General features: G+C 35.4%; 1 pseudogene; it reads right to left on the minus strand.

Moving 5' to 3' along the window:
- Positions 1 to 1,193: 1,193 nt before the first annotated feature.
- Positions 1,194 to 2,205, minus strand: LOC140522814 (dead end protein homolog 1 pseudogene; annotated as a pseudogene).
- Positions 2,206 to 23,608: the final 21,403 nt, after the last annotated feature.

The raw sequence follows: 23,608 nt of genomic DNA on the forward strand, positions 1-23,608 counted from the left end.
GATCGAAGGGCATGGAATATCATATTCCAGAAGTCAAAGGAACTAGGACTAAAACCAAGAATCACCTACCCAGCAAAACTGAGTATAATATTTCAAGGGGAAAAAAATGGTCTTTCAGTGAAATAAAGGACTTTCAAGCATTCTTGATGAAAAGACCAGAGGTGAAAAGAAAATTTGACTTTCAAACACAAGAATTAAGAGAAGCATGAAAAGGCAAAAAAGGAAAGGGACTTACTAAAGTTGAACTATTTACATTCCTACAGGGAAAGATCATATTTGTAGCTTGAAACTTTTTTCAGTATCTGGGTAGTTGGTGGGATTACACACACACACACACACATGCATGCACACATGCACACACGCACACACACACGCACATAGAGAGACAGAGAACACAGGGTAAATTGAATAGGATGGGATCATATCTTAAAATAATGAAATTAATTAGTGAGAGAGAAATATATTGGGAGGAAAAGGGGAGAAATGGAATGGGGCAAATTACCTCTCATAAAAGAGGCAAGGAAAAGACTTTTCAGTTGAGGCAAAAAAGGGGGGAGGTGAGAGAAAAAACATAAAGCTTACTCTCATCGCATTCCACTAAAGGAAGGAATAAAATGCACACTCATTTTGGTATGAAAACCTATCTTACAATACAGGAAAGTGGGGGAGAAGGGGATAAGCAGGGTGGGGGCGAAAATGGAAGGGAGAGCAGTGGGAGGAGGGAGCACTCTTGGGGAGGGATAGGATCAAAAGATAGAATAGAAAAAACAGGGGGCAGGATAGGATGGAGGGAAATATATTTAATCTTACACAACATGACTATTATGGAAGTCATTTGCAAAACTACACAGATATGGCCTATATTGAATTGCTTGCCTTCCAAAGGGAAGGGGTGGAGAGGGAGGGAGGTAAAGAAGTTGGAACTCAAAGTGTTAGGATCAACTGTCGAGTATTGTTCTAGCAATTAGGAAATAAGAAATACAGGTAATGGGGTATAGAAATTTGTCTTGCCCTTCAAGACAAAAGAGAACATGGGGATAAGGGAAGGGAGGGATGTTAGAAGGGAGGACAGAATGGTGATAGGGATAATTAGAATGCTCAGAATTTTGGGGTGGAAGGAGGGGAGAAATGGGGAGAAAATTTGCAACCTAAAATTTTGTGAAAATGAATGTTGAAAACTTAAATAAATAAATTTAAATACAAAAAAAAAATAACCACTCCCACCCTGGGCTCTCATTTTCCCTTTACTCACCTAATGCTTTTAGGAAGTGGAGGGATACAGTATTCTTGGCAACTTCGTGTCTACTTGGCCCCTCCTTTGTTGCAACCACCCAGATGAAGCCACTGAAAGGCGTGAGATGACCAGGAATTACCCCCTGGTACCAGAAGAGGTGCCAGCCTGCAGGTGCAGCTCCCAAGCACTTAGTGAGGAGGATGGTCATTCCTGAGCCTCTGTTGGCACAGTTTCAAGGATGGTCTGGGCACAACTAGGGGTTACAGGGGTACCCAATTTCTCAGGTTAAGTCCTTTTTCAGCTCTCAGTCCGTAAATAAAGGACCTTCAGTTTGAAGTGGGAGTTGTTGCTTCAGGTAGGACTTCATCCATTCTGTTACCTGCTTGCCACCATTTGAGCACCATTCTAGCAGAGCTTTCTTAGACATGGTCACAGATGAATGAGAGATAAGGCTTGAGCCACACAATCTGTGTGGGGAGGTGTGTAAGGCTGAGGAGCAGCAGTGCTTACTGCAGAACAAGTCCAGAGGCTGCAGGTCCTGAAGCAAGGTCTGGTGTCTCAGGGCTGATGGCATCTGGTCCAGGGTCAGCTAGCATTTGTTGGTGCTCCAAGACCAGAAGTGATGAAGCAGACAGAAGAGGATAGCTGTAAAGGATGGCGATGGCAGCCTGGGCCCCGCGGCAGGAGCTGTATCCAGCATAGACGAAGCATCAGTTCAGGCCACTAAAAGTCATCATGAGAAGAAACTCATAGAGACACCTCACTTGCTGAAACAGTGACACCCTGGGGCGGAACACCTCTGAACCTGCTGGTGGAGGCTACCCACCCAGCCAGGGCTGGACCACAATATTTCCTTTGCCAATTCACTTGCACCATTGTATCCATGTTTCCCTCACCCAAGCTTCCAATGCAGGCTTATTCACTGGATTCATCCACTCACACCACAACTCACACTCCCACTTGGACTGCATGTTTCTCTAGGTCCATTTTTATTGGAAAAATGTATTATTGTAATGTTTTATTCAATGGCAGCAACGTCAGAATAAGTGGATGATCTCCCAATGATTTAACACTCGGTTATATGTTTAAACTCTTCTATGTTTCTTTAATAGGAAAGTTAATCAAACTAATCATCACATTTCATACACTTTTTATCCAGATTGCCATCATTTTCCTTTCTTTGCATGTTATCTAACAAATTCTTTCTTAGACGCTCATGATTTTTTTTTCTTTTGCATTTATTTGTGTGGTCATCTAAGCACCATCAAGTCTGGGCACATTCAGACAAATATATCAAAGAATCCCACCCAAAAGTCTTTGTATTTATTTTCTATAGTCTACTCTTCTCAGGGCTATGAACTTGGAAATTATTAGAATAGATATCTAAACCATTAAGTCTGCGATGTTAGTAAAATCCTTTACTAAGGCTTTAGGGCTAAAAGCTACACTCCATAAAGTTCTATTAATAAAAGTAGTAAATGTTTTATTTGGGTCACATGTTTTCCTTGAAGGGAATGTTCTCCTCTTAGAGAGGTGTGAAGCCATGTTGGTCCAGTTCTGCCTGGTAAAAATCTGTTTGGTGGTGAAATAAGTTCCCTTTCAAGATAAGTCTGTTGAAAATATCTGTACCCACTTATGCTTTTTTTCCTGCTTTTGCCTTACCCTAAGAAAGTGCACTAGCTTGCAATTATTTTGAAGGGCACAATGAAAACTGATTAGCCTCTCAATTTAATGTTGTCCCATAATATGGGATTGGGGAACACTTAATGAAATTAAGGGGCAATAAATTTAGAACCAATTGAAGGAAATATTTCTTTACACATTATATACAAAGTAGTCACTTGATGTACTTCACTTACATAGGAGGTCATCAAGATGCATGTGGTACCTTGAATTTTAAAAAGGGATAGCTAATTTTATGACCATTCATAAATATTTGCAAGCTAGGACAATGATATGGATAATAAAGCATCATATTCAGAGCATAAGCCATTCACCTACAAGGGTCAAGAAGGATTTTCTTTTCGTCCATGTATTCAGCATTTGATCGAGTTGTGATCATTGGAGACTTCACCTTCTCAAGTGTAAAGCATTAATGATGGAAGGAGGATGCAGAATGAGGAAGGACTACTCTTCAATCAAATATAAAACAGCTTTAAAAATCTTTGGGTCAAAGGATTCAACCAGTCACAAATTCATTTTTCTATTAGTACTCTTGTAAGGTTGAACTTTAACATATTCTTTCATTTTATTTTCTTTATTTCACAGACATCACATTATTTCTGTAGCTGTTTGTCTCTTACTACTACTCATTTTTTAAAACAATATAAGAGTAATAGAAGAGAAATGTAAGATTTAGCCTGCTTTTCAATGGTAGATACCTCTCATTGGATTCCAATATATCTTGAAAGGTTGTGTGCAATGACTAGAGAGATAAACAGTCCATTTTCCCTCACTATTCTAACATTAACTAAGTCGAGAGAGAAAGAAAAAAACGTATTTATTAACAATTTAGTAATCCAATGCTAGAAACTGCAGAAGTTTCTTTTCCCAACTTTTATATTAGCTAAGTTCATTTGGAATTTTTTTCTTTCAATTGAAGTAAAATTAAGAAGTTCTATTCAATGAAAATAGCCTGTTTAATATTTCAGAGTCAAATTTCGAAGGCTTTAAGTTGACAATCATATACATCGTGATCTGAATTAGAAGAACATCTTCTTGTTAGGAGATCCTGATGCCAATGAAATCTAAGATCTAGTAAAACAAACAAAAATCATTTTGCATGAAAATTGCTAAATAATGACTGTTTAATCAGATAAAGAGGAGATGGGGGGATACTACAAAGAGTGTTGGAATTGGACTCAAAGTTTCTAAATTCAAATCCTCAATTTGTCTCTTGCTATATCATCTTGAGCAAGTCATTTAAATTCTCCTCACTTGTAAAATGAAAGAATTAAACTAGATAATCTCTAAGGTCCCTTCCTGCTATATATCTTTGGTTCTAAAATAGAGGCTATTATTGTGGCCAGTTCTAGTCTCTAAAATTATTTGATTATGAGAAATATTATTCTTTAAAATAGGTTCAGCTTTTCTATCTTTTATCCTTATTTCCACATCTGAAAATGTTACCAACATTTGATGCTTAACTGTGTTTTCTTGGCACAAATGAGAAAAGATAGATTTTTTTTTCCAAAAGCAACATCATCTATGTAGTAAAAGATGGAGGCCAAGTCTGTAGTAAGCTTTTTAATCTTTTTTTTTTTTAAAAACAGTGACTCACTATTCTTTTTTAAAATACTTATTTATTTATTTTTCATTTTCAACATTCTATTCCATAAGATTTTGAATTTTAAATTTTCTCTCCCTCCTTCCACACCCCCCCCCAAAAGACAGTGTGCAATCTGATATAGGCTTTACTTATACATTCATATTAAACATATTTTCACAATCCTTTAGAGAGGAGAAGGAAGGGGAGGGGGAGGCAAACAGGAGAGGAGGAGTTGAGTTACCCAGTTAGCTCAGTCCCCATTCAGCCAGCTGCATCTGCTCACAGGATTGTGTTCGTCCTTTGTTGCCAAAGAAGACTGTGCCATCAGAGAAATGATGACATGACTTGCACTTGACTTTGTTTTGAGTGAGGGAGGGTTGTGCAGGTCACCAGCCTCATTTTTCTTCCAGAGCCATCTGAATCCAGTGACCAGATATGCATCAGGATTACTGGCAGTGACATGGCCAACAGATGCCCAATTGACTTGGGTTTTACTGGCCTCTTCCTTCCTTTCACTACCCTTAACTTCCCTTTCTTTCTCTTCCCTTACCTTTCCTTCTCTTCCCTTTCTCTTGTTCTATCTTGTCCTGTCCAATCCCAGAACCTACTGAGCTCTGAAACTAGGACTCCAATGGGTCCCTGCCTAAGGGCTCCTCTTGACGCTCCTAGATTTAGAGTGATTATCAATAGTAAATGTTGCTGTTTCCTACCCAGTCTGATGTATTTCTTTTTCTTGGTCTTATTAAAGCGGCCATGCTCTGGCTACTTCCTAAACAGGCCTATTCAGTGAATGGGTGTTGCCTCACCCTAAGTGAGTACCTGCAAAGACCTTGGCCTAAAGGGCCCCAGGTTTTCCAGAACATTCTGGGTCATCTCCAGTCATCCTGAGGAATATCTGGTCACTGAATTCAGATGGCTTTGGAGGAGAAGTGAGGCTGGTGATCTTGCACATTCCTCCCTCACTCAAAACAAAGTCAAGTGCAAGTCATGTCGTCATTTCCCTGATGGCATATTCTTCTTTGGCAATGAAGGACAAACATAATTTTCATGGTAGTCATGTTGTAAAGAAAAATTAGAACCAATAGGAGGAACCACAAGAAAGAAGAAACAGAACAACAACAAAAAGAGAGAAAATAGTGTCCTTCCACCTGCATTCAGACTCCAAAATTCTTTCCCTGCATGTGGACATCATTTTCCATCAAAAGTCTTTTGGAGTTGTCTTGGATCCTTCCATCACTTGGAAGAGCCAAGTCTATCAATGACTCACTTTTCTTATAGAGCACTCTTAATATTCTTCCACTCCTCAACAATGCCTTTAATGAAAGTTTCGTAAGATGCATGTTTGAAACAGTGAGGTAAACTAAATACGATTCTCTTAGACGCAGATCTATAAGCCTTAGCACTATATTTGTTTCTTCAGAGTCTCAGCTCAATGGTTCAGCTAATTTTGTTACATCCCCTCAGTGGACGGAGGAATAAGATTTCCCTTTTTAAAGGAGCATGTATTTTCAGACTTCTAAATCTTCAGGCTACTTTTTCATTTACACTCCAGTGGTTTTCTCAGGTGAGAGATGGCTCCACTGTTGTGATCTTTTCTTCCAATTGGTGAGGTCTTTTCCAAATCTCCATTTGAGGAAATACTCAGACCAACCATGTTCACCTCTGCTCCACCTCAACTTCTGGCTCTTTTTCAACTACTTTTCCTGCTGGGGATGGAAGCTCAATTCCAGGTGGACAATCTCAGGCGGGTAAAGGTGGTAACTTCTAAATCTTAGAGTTCTCACGAGACCCCCCAGGAAACGACTGGGAATCGAGGTGAACCGAGCTATCTCATGTATTTCCGCCTCTTCCCGTGAGAAACGTGATGGGAGAGAGCTCTCCCCGCCCTCGAGATTGTCCCGGATTGGAGCACACCTGTTGTTACCTAACAGGCTCGGTATTGACGTGCAAACTACGCGACGGGAGAGTTTAAGTAGGATCAGGAAAGCCTGAAAGCTCGCTTGGGCGGAGGGGTGCGGAGCGGACAGGACACAAGGCTCCGCTTTTCCTCTCTCCTCTCTCCCCTCCCCCTCTCTCCCCACTTATACTTCTACTTCCAATCTCTTATTGTAAGATCTTTGCCTCCTTGGGAGATTCTTCGCTCCCTCCTAAGGAAGAATTCCCCTGCACTTGTAACTAGACCCTGAAATAAAGCTCAACCCTTGTTCTACTCTGGAACGTCCTTTCTCTCATACGAGCATCCGGTTTGGCCAACCGAAGACCTCGGGATAGAGGTAAGAAGACTCGGGTAGCCCTCAGGCCTCTAGGCCTGGCATTTTCCAACTTGTCCCTATTTGGAAAACTTCCTCCCCATACTAGATTCCTTTTGAATGATTTCTTTACCCATTAGAATGGAAACTATTTAAGGATAGGGATTACCTATCTCTTTGTTTTTGTATCCCTAACTCTTAGCACAGTTTGCCTAGTCCATAGTAAACACTTAATAAACACTTTATCTAATCTAAAAACTAATCATAGCTTATGATCTGATAATATGGTTTATCTTTGCTTACTAGTTCTCCTAGGACATGGCTCACTTTAGTTTAAAATTCTTAATTCTTTCAGATGCTGTGAGGAAATTCTTGTAGAATTTACAAAATTCCATTAAATTCTCCACCTCATGTTTGAAAGCAGACATAATGCAGTGGTACAGTTTTACTGTTAAACTTGATCTGAAAAATGAAGCCCATTTCTTGAAGGAAAAGTTGTCATGAGTTCATTTCAAATGCAACAGAGGTAGATTATCCATTATGAACTATGTCACACAAATATTTCTTGACAGCATAAAAAATACCCTTGAAATATTTTAGAAGTTATTAGCTGGAATATCCCTTATTTATATTATCATGATTTTACAATGTTTATATTTATGTATTATATAAATGCATTGTATATAATGTGCAAAGATATACAATATTATATACTATATGTATATAATCATATGCATACTATAAATAAAATTACTCTTCATTGCACTTATATTATTACAAAATTTAAATGTTTTTGATCTAGTCAGACATTTCCTTGACCTGAAGATGGAATGTACAAAACTTAGTATTTGTTGACTTTATAAAAGTGACTTTCCTTGTTTTTTCAAAACAGTAAGATGACAAAATATCTTGGTTCAGTAAACCTATTTCATTTAATGTCTTCCTATGGTTTCTGGATATCTTGTTCCATGTCAGGAAAATTGAGAAGAAAAGACATAAAAGCCCCTTCTCCCCCCACTCCCACATTCCTCACCACATTTTTCTTCTAGGATTTTTCTTCTAGGGTTTGACTTTCTGGTAGCTTTGAGAAAGAGAATTTCTACATCTTCCTATTTAGCAAATGAGGCAAAACCTCATAAGAGATTTCATAAATGCTTCAAAGTCATTAAAGAGAGGAGTACAATGCAAATGATGATAATATTTCAGTTACCCAAGGTCATCTACTTCCTTAAGGTACTCAAAGTATTTAACAAACAACTTTCAATATTTCAAAGAATAGATAAAACTACATATAAGTGATATATAATCACCAGGTATGCATTTTCACTCCTAATATGATGCTCTGTTATGCAAAGATCAACTATGTATGCTTTTTGGTGATTCATCATTCTTTCATTGATCAAAATGGCTATGTAATATCATTGAGTGAAATGTATTTCTCTGATGTTATCCTACTTAAATAGAAACTGCTTTGGCACTTCCCAGTTACATGAGTTCTATAAGTCATTTAACCCTCTTTCCCTTTTTTTCCACATCTGTAAATGTAGATGACTTATAAGGTGGCTTACAGCTCTAAATCTATCATCTACATTTAATATCATATTCCAAACCTTTGGTGTTTATCAGATTTTTTTTCTATCCGGTTTCTATCTATGGAAGATTATTACCAAACTGAATTCTCTTGTGGCTTTAAGTATTTTCCTGTGGGAATGAACAGTCATGAGTTTCCCTTTAACTGGCATGTCTTAAAAGTATTCTAAAATTGCTGTTAGATTTGTAATTACTCTAAAGATAAACTTCATTATCATCCTTTCATCAAGGCTTAAGTGATCTAAAAATAAAAGGGGTAATTATTCAGTTATTTAATATCAGTCTCTATCTAACCCAATTACATTTGAGAAACTTTTAAAACCAGACTCCAGACTTAACAGAGCTCCAGAATTATTTTTCATGTATTCTCTGTGCACTAAATTTCTAACCAGTAGTCAGATGAATGTTTTGCAGGGGTAAAAAAAAATAATGAGGTGACCATTTTCCTTGGAGATTCAGGTTTTTAGCTTCTAGCTCCCTAATAACTATAATTCATTACTCTGTGGCATAGTTCAGAATTCAGGGAGCTTGCAAAATTCTTTAGTCCATGAAAAGATTAAGTTCCAAATAAAGTCCTTTTTTAGGAAATTACTCTTATAAATTCTTTAAGGAAAGTTTGAGTCTTCATTACCTTGCCTCTGCCATACATACTGGATGCATACCCTTTAAAATGGATTAGACTTGCATTTCTATGGGGACTATATTGCCTCTCCTTTATGGTAGAATTTAGTTCAATAAATATCAACATAATCGATAAATGTTGCCAGTGACTATAAAGTTCTTTTGTCATTAGCACTAGAGGGCAGAATTAATTGCCACATGATAGGCTAAAAATGTATTAGTAGTACTTATTGAATCATTTAGGGGATATAATATAACTTTGACCATACCTCAAATTGGGAGTCATTATATATTCCCAGTTCTGCTATAAAATGGAGAGAGGTGAGTAAGGCAATAATGTATAGAGGTAGATTTGAAATTGATTAAATGACTAGACAAAAGGATAGCCATTAATTGCTCAGTGTCAAACTGGAAGAAAGCCTACTAGAGCAAGTGCTCCAGGGATCTGTCTTTAGCCTTTTCTGTTCATCATTTTTCCTAATTATTTGAGTGAAGGTACACATAGAATGTTTATCAAATTAGCACATGAAACAAAAATAAAAATGAAAGAGATGGGAGGGATATTAAATTCATTGTTTTGTTTTGTGACCTAGAAAAAAATCACCACAATAACACTTTTCTGCCCCAGCTTTCTCGCAATTTAAGATTTCTCGAGTTAGTTGGCTCTCTTGGACCTAGCAATATCAGCATGCTGTCTTTTAAGGTGAGTTATGATATTTTTTCAAGTGAGTTGATTAATGCCTATGACATTTTAAAAGGTAATTTTTGTTCTGAACTTTAGAACAAAGAAACATTTCTGCTCACCAAATAGTTGGAACATTATTGTATCTTAGCATTTTTCCCTGTCTGGACTGCAGAAAATCAGATACCTAGACTTTTGCTAACAAAGAACATGTTCACTTTATTATTGTCAAACCAGGGTTTAAAATGAAAATGCATCTCATTTTTGTCTATCCACTTTAAATACAAACTAGAACCCAGAATAATATCTGCTGATAGTCTGCACCTGAAGCAGTGTTTTGCTCCAAAACTACATACTTTAGACTCGGGCCTTCAATATTGAATATAATACTACAAAATATATATTATTTTAGCTCTGTAGGTACAATGGGCACACAGTTGACAATCCTTTCATGTCTAAACAAAGCTACCTTTTAGAGCTATCATGATCCCACCCAAAACAATCCTCAGATGGTGGCTAACCTTTTTTATTTTAATTTTAATTTTCAAATTCTTTCCATCCCTCCTTATCCATTGAGAAGGCAAGAAATATGATACTATAATACATAGGAAGCCATACAAAACATCTCTGCATTATCCACGTTGGGGGGCAATAAAATTAAAGAATGGGGGAAATATTCTTCAGAATGTACTCTGAGTCCATCAGTTCTCTATCAGGAGGTAAATGACATTTTACATCAGGAGTCCTTTGGAGTTGAAATTTATTGGTTCGAGTTGCTAAGTCTTTCACAGTTAATTATTTTTATAAAAGTGTTGTCACCATGCAAATTGTTCTGGTTCTGCTCCCTTAATTTTCAGTTCATATAAATCTTCCCAGTATTTTTTTTTCTGAAACCATCCACTTCATTATTTCTTATAGCTCAATAGTGTTTCATCACATTCACATACCATAACTTGTTCAGCCACTCTCTGATTGATGGACATCCCCTCAAGTTTCCAATTCTTTGGGTTACCAAACTTTTGGTAATAAGTCTCTACAAACTCAGATGGTCCTCATAAACCAGTCTACAACTGAGCTTATATGAGTCCCATTGCCATAGGCTTTGGAATCTTTTGTCTGGACCATGATAATGAGTGTTAGTAGTTCTTCAGGTAAGAAGAACATAACAGTCTTTGTATGTATCAACTCTCAAGCCATACTTGCAAATTATCTTACTATTATTGGCAATCATCAACACCAAAGACCCCCATTTCCTCATTATTTAAGAACACATAAAAATATAAAAACTGCAATAGACCTGTGGTTCCATTTGTGAGTATACTTTCTCTACCAACAGAGATTATCACAGCCTCTTGATGCTTTAGTAGATGATTTCACAAATTCATATATCCAGATTTGTATTGCTTAATAGCTGGCCAATCACTGTAAGAGGAGATTCTATGAAATTAGCTTAAAGTCACTAAAAGTACAGCACAATTTTTCAAATATGCCTAGAATAATAAGAAGTTGTGACATGCCCAGAGTGACACAATATACATCAAAGGCAGGACTCCAAATCTCTGGTTCTATTCACAATGAAACACTACCTCCTTTATTCTCAGAATTATTGAGGGGAAAGGTTTTATTTTCCCCTAACTTCACTTTTATAATAAAATCTGATATCATTAAAAAATATTCATGGGACACATTTAGTGGAGAGCCTTGATGGGTACATGTTGCTCTACTCTGTGATATCCTTCTTTAACAGCAACAAACAATAGACAAAACATTATATTAACTATACCTCTCAGTCACTTCTATGTGAAGATGTTATCTGATATGGAAAGCTGTCTGTAAAAGATTTCACTTTTCCTTTGCACGTTTTCATTAAGTATATAGTTGAAGCATGCATTCATCATTCTTACAAAGATTTTATAAGAACTGAGGATTTTGGCATAAAGGATATGAATTCTGTCATTATATTTTGCATTTCTTTTGTTGATAAAAGTACCATCTGCACTTTTTCATTCATTTGGAGTCTTCTCTTTAATATAACTATATTAACTACAACCATACAATATAATAAAAAAAAATCCCTAAGTTCATTTGAAATTGTGTTAGATTCGGCACAGATTTCTTTTGTATTTTAGGCTCAGCCTCAATTCTCACTTTAATTTTCTTTAGTGTCAATACCACTTTAAACTCTGTTATAGACTTTAAAAAGATCACTCCAGAAAGTCTCATAAATTTGTTCTATTTCATGTCCATATGTTTTCTTTCTTCTAGTTTAGCTTACAGATGCTTCCACAACGCTATGGCTCAAGTGGGTATCATGCCAACCTCTTTACAGGTGCATTTTTCTTCAACTGGTTTATCAAAAATTTTGAGGCATTACAACTCATAGTATCTCTTGTTTTCTATACTCTTACTGTCTCTTAGTTTCACAAAGAGATCAATTATTTGCTAACTGAGGAAATTAATGAAGTATTTTGTCTTCTTTGGAGTGGCAATTCTTTTGCAACAATACACTTCTCTGAGAAATGATGAGAAAGTCAATGTTTCTACTTTTATCCCTTACCCATTTTTTAGAGTTGACAATTTATTTAAATAAGTCATATTGTAACTGCTGTCAAAACATACAGTTCTAGTTTCTCACTGACTATCTACTCTTGGTGCAGGGGATTAAAAAAATAGTCCCCCAAGAGTTTAAATTCTGTCAGGGAGAAGAACATCTATACAGATAAAAAGATTAAAAATATACATAAAATAAATTTAGGTGGCCACTAACAAGGGAATTCAGATAAGGCTTCATATAAGAGATAGCATATGAGTTGAATTTTGAAGGAAGATCAGGTTTCAGGAAGTAGAGGTAAAAAAAAGGAGATGATTCCAAGCATGAGCAGTAGTCTGTGCATACTCAGAGATATGGATGTTTCAATATTTTATAAATGGAATAACAAGTGCACCAATTTTGCCCAAATATAGGCTGTCAGCTGGGGAGAATCTTGTAATTATCCTGCAAAGACAAGCTAGAATCAGAGAGTAAAGAATTTTGAATGTGAAACAGAAGAATTTGCATTTTGTTTGAATTCTATCCTTGAGGCAATAAGAAATTATAATGAAATTAATTAAATGTCTTGAGCAGAAGAATGGCATGGTCAGATCAGTGTTTTAGGAGTATCAATTTGGCAGCACTGGAGAGAATAGATTCAGGAAGACCAATCCAAGTGGTTGTAATGTGATGGCAAGAAAAGGAACTGAGTGTTAGAAATATGGAAAATGTAGAATTTATAAGACTTGATGACATAAAATATTAAGGGATAGTTTGTAGCAAATGAAATTAAGGCATTATTATTATTAAGGCAAATTAAGAGTTAAGAATGACTACATAGTTGGGAATTTGGTGACCAGAAGTGTCTTTATTCTTCTTCTAAACTGGTAGTAATTTATACCTTACCCAACTGCCAATCTGAATGTACACAACTAGTTAATGCTTAAATGACTCCCACAACAATAACCTGGCATTTCCCACAGAGTCACATACAATTTCATTGTGAACATTGTTTGGTATTCGCTATATTGATCTCCTGCTAACTCTCTTCTGTATGAACACATTGAGGGTATAAAAGAATTTCTTGGTCCTGACTCCATTGGCCAGCAGAGATCAGCTCTGAATAAAAATTACCGCATAAATCAAGGTATAAGTTGAATTTATACAAATGGTAGAATTTCTCAAATGAAAATGGAACATAACATTGAGATTTTTTTATCTTTTCTGATAATGCTTTCTAGGTAATTTGAGTAAAATACAATTGCTTTTTACTTACATCATTTGTTAAAACAAAAATTAAAAACATTGTGATAATGACAGTGAATCAATGATATCTGAGAGTTGATTAAAAAATATTGATCAGAAATGGTCATTTACATAACACTACTTTTTAATTTTAAGAAATAGGTAGGAATAGTTTTGTCTCCCTGCTTTAAAAAGATACTTGGGTACTTATTCTTTCTGTCAATAGTTAAACACCCAGTTCTAAAGTAATAGAATACAATTGAAGTAGTCAAGTAGTCACTTGGTATCATGCTCACATTGAATCTACTCTGATTTCAGCTTCAATTAAATCAAACTCATTTTTCACAGTGACAGTATGACTTCAAGCCCATTAAAACCATCTGATTTGGACAAGTTTTCCCTTACATGTGATTCTACTTGGGTCACCTGATTTAATCACAACAGTAACTGAGTGACCAGTCAACTGTTACAATAAGTTTTTTTATATGAAGCAGCCTAATCTCTTTTTGGATAATTCATCCATTACTGGAAGTATATTTTGGCATTAAGGACTGAGGAACTCATGCAAATCAATCAGAATTGAGAGCATGCATGTTTGTTGTTATTGTTTGACTTCTATCAGTCAAAGAAATTATACTTTTTTGGCACTAATTAATTTGTATGAAAACTGACTTAGGTCTCATTTAGAAAAATGGAAAGTAACTATTATGCTGGTGAAATGTATGCAAATTCATATTTATTTAAAGATTTCTCTCACCCAAAACTTATGTTTTACTCTCAATAAAAGATAATTTAGTGCAAGCAACATTTATGAAGCATCTACTATATACAAGATACTCTAGATGCATCTGTTTGCATGTATTCAGTGACCAGTATGTGTTAGGCACTGTCTTAAGCAATAGGTATCCAAAAAGAGGCAGAAGATAGTCCCTACCCTCAAAGAGCTCATAGTTCAAAATGAGAGTAATATACAAACAAAAATATACAAAGCAAGCTGCATACAAAATAAATAGAAACTACTAGAATTAAAAGGAGTTGAGAAAAGCTCCTTGTAGAAGATGGGATTTTAGCTGGGACTTGCAGGAAGCCAAGGAACTCAATAGATGGAGATGAGGAGGGAGGGCACTGTAGGCATGAGGGCAGTCAGAAAAAAACATGCCTAAACTGATAGATGGAGTATCTTGTTCATGAAAGAGCAAGGAAACCAGTGTCACTGGACTGCAGAGTTTGTGGAATAAAGTAAGGTCTAAAGAGTCTGGAAGGGTAGGAGGGGGCTAGATTATAAAGACTTTGAAATATCAAAAAGGATTTTGTATTTAATCCAGCAGACAATAGGGAGCCATTGGAATTTATTGAGTATTGGCAAGTTTAGATTTGGGGTTGGGTGTGAAAGAGGTAGTCCAACTTCTGGAAGATTAGTTTGGTGACTGAATGGGTAATGGATTGTATTGGGGAGAGATTTAAAGCAGGCAGATCCACCAGCAGGCTAGTGCAATAGTCTAGGCCTGAGGAGATAAGAGCCTGCGTCTGAGTAGTAGCAATGGCAGGGGAGAGAAGGAAGCAAATATGAAAGATGTTGGAAAGGTGAAATCCACAAGCTTTGGCAAAAAATTGGATATGAGGTATGAAAGATGATGACTCAAAAATGTCACCTACATGGTGAACCTGAGGGGCTGGGAGAATGGTGTTGTTTTCAACAGTAAGAGGAAAGTTAGGAGAGGGGAAGCATTTAGGGGAAAAAAGATTGTTAGCTTTTAGACATGGTAAATTTAAGAAGTCTACTGACTATCCAATTTGATATATCTAAAAAGCAGATGGAAATGCATTATTAGAGGTCAGTTAGGACAGAAAAGGGAGATTTGAGAAATCCATAGAAACCAATAAGGTTATCAAGTGAAGTAGTATAGAAAAAGAAGATAAAAGAACCCAAGATAGAATCTTGTAGGACACAGTTAGAGAGCATAATCTTGATGAGGATCCAGCAAAAGAAACTGAGGAAAAGTGGTTAGACAGGTAGCAGAAGAAACAGGGGAGAACTGAATCCCAAAAAACTAGAGAGAAAAGAGTATCAAGGAGGAGAGGGTGTTCAATAGTATCAAAGGCTGCAAAAAAGTGGGGGAAAATGAGGATTGAGAAAAGGCTACTGAATTTAGCAATTAAGAGCTCATTGGTAACTTTGGAGAGAGCAGTTTTGGGAGGGTTTTGTGGAAAGGTGATATTGGAAGTAATATTTTGCTTATTTTTTTGATATTTCAAGCACTTTATTATCTAGCCCCCTCCTACCTTTCTAGACTCTTTAGACCTTACTTTCTTCCACATACCCTTCAATCCAGTGACACTGACTTCCTTGCTCTTTCATAAACAAGAGACTCCATCTATCAGTTTTAGACATTTTTTTCCTGACTGTCCTCATGCCTACAGTACCCTCCCTCCTCATCTCCATCTATTGGTTTCCTTGGCTTCCTATAAGTCCCAACTAAAATCCCATCTTCTACAAGGAATCTGGAGGATTATAGACAGTCTTTTCCAGTAGTTTAGGCACAAAAGACAGAAGAGATATCTGATAATATTTAGTGGGAATTGAAGGATCAGGTGAGGGTATTTTTGAAGATGAAGGAGACATGAGCATGTTTATAAGCAGTAGGGAAACAATCAGTAGACAGAGAGAGACTAAAAAGTGATACAGTAGGAATGACAGAAGGGTCAGTCTTGTTGGAGGTGGGATAAAATAGCATTGTTTGAGCAGGTAAGTTAGTCTTGGTAAAGAGTAAGGCTACCTCATCATATGAGCCAGGGGTGAAGGAGGAGTTAGAGGCAGGAAGCATATGAGTGATGTGAAATAACGAAGAGGGGGAAAGAAGGAACTCCAAGCAAATAGTCTCACATTGTGTTTAAGGAAGTTGCCTGGTCCCTGATAACCACCTTCCTTTAAAATACACAGCAGAAGACAGCAGGGGCATGGTCAGAGGAAAGTCTGGCTCCTCACTTAGATACATTAGGTATATATGTATGCATTTATGTAGGTGTATGCCTATGTTAGATTAGAAAATGAGCTGAGCCCAGGAAGAAGAAAGAGAGTGGTAGGATCATTACGAATTTTTGTAAGGAGAAGAAATAATAGCAACCAAGTCTCAAAGGGTGGACTTGAGGCAGAATGTGAAGGCATTAAATGCCTTTTGTATTTTATATAAGAAGACATAAAATCACTAAGAATTTTGAATAAAGAAGTGATCAGTTAAGCCCTCCTTTTCAAATAACCTTATATTTAACCACTTGGTATTTATTCTTAAGTATTTAAATATTTTTATATTTACATTTATTATTTATATATTATATATATATATATATATATATATATATATATATGTATACTTACATATGTCCTTGTTATCTTCCCTGTTAGAATGTATGCTCTTGGAGCATAAAGATTGTTTATTCCCTTGTCTTTGTTTCCCTAGTGCTGTTTCCCCATACTGTCTGTCACATATTAGGTGTCTAATAAATGCTTATCGATTGATTGACTGATGATCAGACTTATGCTTTTGAAAACTAGTTGGCAGATGTATTCAAGATATATTGAGGAAGAAAGAAACAGGAACCAGAGACATCAATTAAAAGAGTATTAGAATAGTCCAAGTGAGAAGTGACAAGATCTTGAACACGGGTGGTGATTGTGTGAGTGAGGAGTAAGAGAAGGCTATAAGATTTGGCAACTGATTAGATAGAAGAGGGTAGGGAGAATAAAAAGTGACACATGACTCCAGAGTTGCAAATCTTAGTGGATAGAAGGCTCCTAATTTGGTTTTGCCTTTTTAAACAGTTAGACAAAGAAAAAAATAGTTATTGATGATCTCTGGGAAATTCTTATCAGGATCCAAGTTTCTTCTTTCTGCATTTCCTACCTTGGAGTTTAGTCTGTTTATGCCCTAGTCTCATTTAGTCTAAGTTCATATTTATTTTCTTTCCATATGGAAACTAATTTACAGTGTACATATGCATAGTAATTATGGAGATGAGTCATCATCAAAGGATGATCGATTTCTGACTGTTCTATAAAGCGAAAGAGTGGGGAGTAGGGGTGGATAAAAATATCGTGGTCTTGGTTCCTATTAATCTTGTTGGTTACATTCAGGTCCTATATTTTTGATATAGGAGAAACCTCAGAAAAGAAAATAAAGATATATTTTAGCAGTAGGACAATTACCATTACCTAAGAATTTATCTTTTTCTTGCCAAATACCTAAATTTAGAAGTAAATTAATATCACCCATTAAAAAATATGTCTCCTGCCTTCTTGATGTGTGTCTTCTATGGATGAGAGACAATAACAGTAAAGTAATGAGCAAAAGACAAAATTACATAACACAGCCTTTTAGCCAAGAAGCTATTTAAATAATAAAAAGTTCCATGGTTTTCTCCAGCTTTTGAAGTTTCTGACTAAAGATGGTTGGAGAAATAATAAATCATTGGGAGAGTTCTCTTTATATTAAAAAAAATCCCCTTCTTAAAGTTAATGTATTCTCCAAATCCAACTCTAAAAACAATTCTGATTCAAATTCATGATATTTTTAAAGATATACCATTGCTATTTATATAAGCATAACTAAGCAACAGATAATATGTCTTTATTTTGCTGAACATTCAGAAGTGAATAGTGTGAAATATAAATCTCAGGTTTAACTATAAAGTTATATCCTGGTTTTAATTCACTCTATAAGCAGATGAGAGGCAGCATGACATAATGAATAGAAAGTAGACCTTGGAATCAGGAAAACCCAGTTTTCAATCCTGCTTTGACATATAGCGACTATGGGACATATAGTGACTATGTAACCCTGAGCAAGTCACTGCTACCATCACCTTCCCTCCCCCTCAGAATAACTCTACGATTACAAGTTATAGATAAGTTAGCTAAATGTATTACTAAAGGGAGTTTCCCATCTTAATGAAAGAGCAGGTCCAGACTGCCAAACCCACAAAATCATATTAATGCTAATAAAAAAATAAAAAATAAAATAAAAACGTAATAAAAATAAAAAATGCTAATAAAAAAAGATTATTTTACAATGGCAAAACAAAAGATTTAAAAATCTGAGTAGCTAAACTTTTAAAGTAAACTCAAAAACTGTCTCTGTTCAAAATGATTCTTTAGAGCATGTCTAAAATTGAGTGGAGAAATAATTAGTGCATAGGTGTCAGTGACTAAGTCACACAGAAAATTTTGTAGTTGTTGAGTCATTTTTCAGTGTGACCCCATTGGGGTTCTCTTGGCAAAGATACTGGAAAGGTTTGCTTTTCCACATCATTTTACAGAGGAGAAAAGGCAAACAAGGACATACAGCTACTCAGTATCTGAGTCCAAAATTGAACCCATGAAGAGAGGTCTTTCTGACTTCAGGCCTAACACTCTACCCACTGAACCATCTAGTTACCCATTGAAATGATCTGTGTTCAAAGCTGAATTTCTCCTTTGAAGTCTTACTCATATGACGCTGTATCTTGGGTTCCCTAAGGATATGCTGGAGGACAATAAATTCTATTAAGCTGGAAAGACTTTAAGTATGGCTCCAGTGTTGGGTTATTTTGCATTAGCTTAGCCTGAAGAAGCTAATCATGGCAAGATAGGCCACTAGGTAATGAAATTTTTGGCCCATAGCCTTTCAGGATACCATCTATTAAGGTAAGAAGAGGTGGAAGTTTCACCTATAATAAGGGGAATATTCACATGATGAAATTACAATGCTTGAAGTACTAAAGCAAAAAAAAAATGACATATAGTGCAACGTAGTAATTACTAAATTGTGTTATTTATAGCCAACTTAACCTTGGATAAGAGAGGAAAAGCATATAACATTTACAAAATATGGCAAGCTACCTACTTTACGTAAATATAGATGTGGATTATGATCATAAAAACATTCTTTAAATTTGGAATAGACTAATAAGAAGTCAGAAGGACATTTCCTACTAATTAGTTATACACTCATTTTCTTTTTGATGAATGTAATTCAAGGTTGTCACATCATACACTGTGTAAATTGCTATAAATGTCCCCAGTCTGTTTTTTTAATATTGTATGAAAAGCTGACATTATCACAGGTGTATATGATAGCTCATCTAAGAAATCATTACAGAAGTAAGAATGATACTTTGAGCAACATAAAAAGTATTAGAGATCCTGTCATTTTGGTCCATTTACTTTCAGGCTTTTTTTTTTTTCTTGCCTACCCAATGAAGCCTTCATTTCTCTAATCAATGTAGTCTGCTGCAGTCCATACTTGTCACATGTAGCAAAAAAAGAGAAACTGTCTGTGCCCAATGGATAAGTTAAGGAAGAGCAATGTCCCTGAGCCACCCTGGCAATACTAGCTGGACAATGTCAGTACTTGCTAATTAGGTGCAACAGTGGATACAGATCAGGAAACTTGGTATTGGGAAGATCTGAGTTTGAATCTTGAATCAGATATTTAATTAGCTATATGACTTTGAGCAAATCACTTAATCTCTCTGGGCCTCAGTTTCCTCATCCACGAAATGAATAAGTTGAACTCTGTATTCTACAATCCTTTAGAATAGTTGTAGGTCAAATGACTGAGAGGATCTCAGGGCAGTTGGATCAGAGACTAGTTCAGCCTCCTGAAAATTAAAGGGGCAGAGGATATCTGTTATTTACAAAATTCTTACTAGCTTTATGTTTTTAATTGAACATTTTATTAGAAACAACTTTTGAATACTGATATAAACAACTAAACTTACTTAATAACTTTACATTTTAATTAATATCTATGAACAGTGGATTGTGAGACATTTGCTAGCCATTCTCATAGGAGAGGAGACAAAATTAAGAGGAGAAATGGGTTCTTTTCATACCTGGGAATGAAATATGAATTTTGTGAGAGGTTATTATAAAGAAAAGAGCCACAGTAGAAACCCTGTGAAGGTAACCAGGAAATGAACCTGATAAAGTATTATCAGACCATTAGCTGGATATCTTCCACCTCAGTCAAATTGAGTTTGTGCTGGTCCATGCTGATAGATACCAAATTACATAAAGAGGATCAACAACAGAGATAAGGCACTGAATATATGGGACTGATATTGGAGTGATACCTAGAGAGAGGCCAATGAGAAGTATCTACTGTAAGTATAATGGGAAAAGGAGAAGAGTAGGATTCAGATGATTGGATATGAGGTACTATATCCAGAAGGAAGTTGAAGTTGGTCGATGCATGCACAAGAAGCTTGTTGCCCATGAGTTACCTCAATAAAGCAGCATTAATTCAATAAAATATTTAGATAAAATAAAAATTTGTTTTACATTATCCCATTACCAGATAATCACAAGGGGAGAGAGGGTTCTGGGCAATATGAATTAGTCATAAAATAGGGAAAAATTTGCCTCTATGAAAAACAGGTACCATATTTAGTGTAAATTCTGCTATTTCCCTAGAGTTATCTACATACAGTAGGCATTTTATAAATGTTTCATTCAACTCAATGTTTAGTCTAAAAACATGTATTAATTATCCACTATATGCCAAGAGTATTATTAATTCTAAAGAAGCTCTTAGTTTTTCTGTCATTTCAGTCTTCTTGTCTCCAGGTCTGGAATTCTATCCATTGTGCCACCTAGTTGCCCCTAAACACTGGAGATGCAAAGACAAAAGCAAAACAATTTCTACCCCCAAGAAGCTTACACCTTACTGGTCAGTCTCCAACTTACTAACAGAGTTATTCTTCACTCCCCAGTGTACTATCGGAGGCAATATGTAACCATGGGGAAAGAATTAGCTCTTCAGGCAAAAGAGCTGGTTTCAGATCTTGCCTCTTACTCCTACTACCTCTCCAATCAATTTTACAGCCTAGTGGAGAATGAACTAAAGTACAAAGTTGCAATATTATAGGAGAGAAGGGAATATATACAACAGATGTTTTGAAGGTAGGTAGTATAAGACTTGACAATATGTTGGATATTGAGGATAGAGTGAGAAATAAATTAAACAAGATACCTAGATTGTAAGTCTGGGCTACTGAGAGGGTCATGGTACTCTCAACAGTGACAGACAATGTAAGAAGAGGAGAGAATTTGGGGAGAAATATAATGAGTTCAGTTTTGAATATATTGAATTTAAGATGTCCATAGGACATTTGATTCAAGATGTCTAATAAGCAGCTGGAAATGTGAGACTGGAGATCAGAGGAGAGATTAGGGGTGGGCAAGTAGAATCATTTGCATTGAGATGATGATTTAAACTACTTTAAATAATTTCCTGCCGTATTATTTTCCAGTTTGATCACTATGTAAAATTATATTGGAGAAGAGAAAAGGCTCCAGGAGAGAGCTTTGGAAACTCCATGAGTAGCTGGTATTATGTGGATAAAGATCCAGCAAAGGAAAATTGACTGTGTACTAGGGCATAAAAACCTCACACCAAGTGCAGAAAGGTAAAAGGTATTAAATTCATCCTTTTTAAATCATGATGCAATAAAAATTGCATAGAATAAAAGGCCATGGAAAGATAGACTAAAAATTAATTGGAAGCTAAATAATGTAATCCTAATTAATGAGTGGGTCAAATGTAAAATCACAGAAATAATCGATGCCATCAAAGAGAATGACAATAATGAGACAATATATCAAAATTTATGGGATGCAGTCAAAGCAGTTCTTAGTGGAAATTTTATATCTCTAAATGCTTGCATGAATAAAATAGAAAAAGAGGAAATCAATGAATTGAGCATGCACCTGAAAAAGCTAGAAAAAGAATGAATTGAAAATCCCCAATTAAATACCAAATTGGATAGTCTGAAAATCAAAGGATAAATTATTAAATTGAAATTAAGAAAATTATTGAACTAATATATAAAACTAAGAGCTGATTGTACAAAAAAAAACCATTAAAATAGATCAACCATTGGTTAATTTGATTTAAGAAAAAAAGAAAGAAAGAAAATCAAATTACCAGTATCAAAAATGAAAAGGGTAGATTCACCACCAATGAAGAGGAAATCAAAATATAATTAGGAACTATTTTGCCCAATTGCATGCCAATTAATTTGACAGTCAGTGAAATAGATGAATATTTGCTAAAATATAAATTACCCAGATTAATGGAAGAAGAAACAAAATACTTAAATAATCCCACTTCAGAAAAAGAATTTAACAAGTCATCAATGAACTCCCTAAGAAAAAAATTTCCAGGCCAGATGGATTTACAAGGGAATTGTACCAAAAATTTAAAGAAAAATGAATTTCAATAATATATAAACTGTTTGGGAAAATGGGTAAAGAAAGAGTCCTGCCAAGTTGTTTTTAATGATACAAATATGTACTGATACCTAAACCTGGAAGAGCCAAAACAGAGAAAGAAAATTAAAAATTAATTTTCCTAATGAATATAGATGCAAAAACTTAAAATAAAATATTAGCAAAGAGATTATAGCAATTTATCACAAGGATAATTACTATGATCAGATGGGATTTATACAAGGAATGCAGAGCTAGTTCAATATTAGGGAAATTATCAGCATAATTGGCCATATCAATAACAAAATTAACAGAAATCATATAATTATCTCAATTGATACAGAAAAAGATTTTGGCAAAATACAGCATGTATTCCTATTTAAAAAAAACCACTAGAGTGCATAGGAATGAATGGAGTTTTCCTTATAATGATAAGTAGCATATATCTAAAACCATAAGCAAGCATTATATGTAATAAGGATAAACTAGAAGTATTACCAATAAGATCAGAGGTGAAACAATGATGCCTATTATCACCACTGTTATTCAATATTGTACCAAAAATGTTAGCCTTAGCAATAAGAGAAGAAAAATAAATTAGAGGAATTAGAATACATAATGAAGAAATAAAGAAAACTCTTTGCAGATCATATGATAGTATGCTTAGAGAATCCTAGGGAATTAATTAAAAAACTACTTGAAATAATTAACAACTTTAGCAAAGTTTCAGGATATAAAATAAACCCACATAAATCATCAGCATTTCCATATATTAGTAACAAAGCCCAGCAACAAGAGATAAAAAGATAAATTCCATTTAAAATAACTGTAAGCAATAAAAATATTTGTGAGTCTACCAGCCAAGACAAACCAAGGAACTATATGAACACAATTGCAAAACATTTTTTAGACAAATAAAGTGAGATCTAAATAACTGGAAAA

The sequence above is a fragment of the Notamacropus eugenii genome, chromosome 2 (assembly GCF_028372415.1).
Source record: "Notamacropus eugenii isolate mMacEug1 chromosome 2, mMacEug1.pri_v2, whole genome shotgun sequence".
NCBI lineage: Eukaryota > Metazoa > Chordata > Mammalia > Diprotodontia > Macropodidae > Notamacropus > Notamacropus eugenii.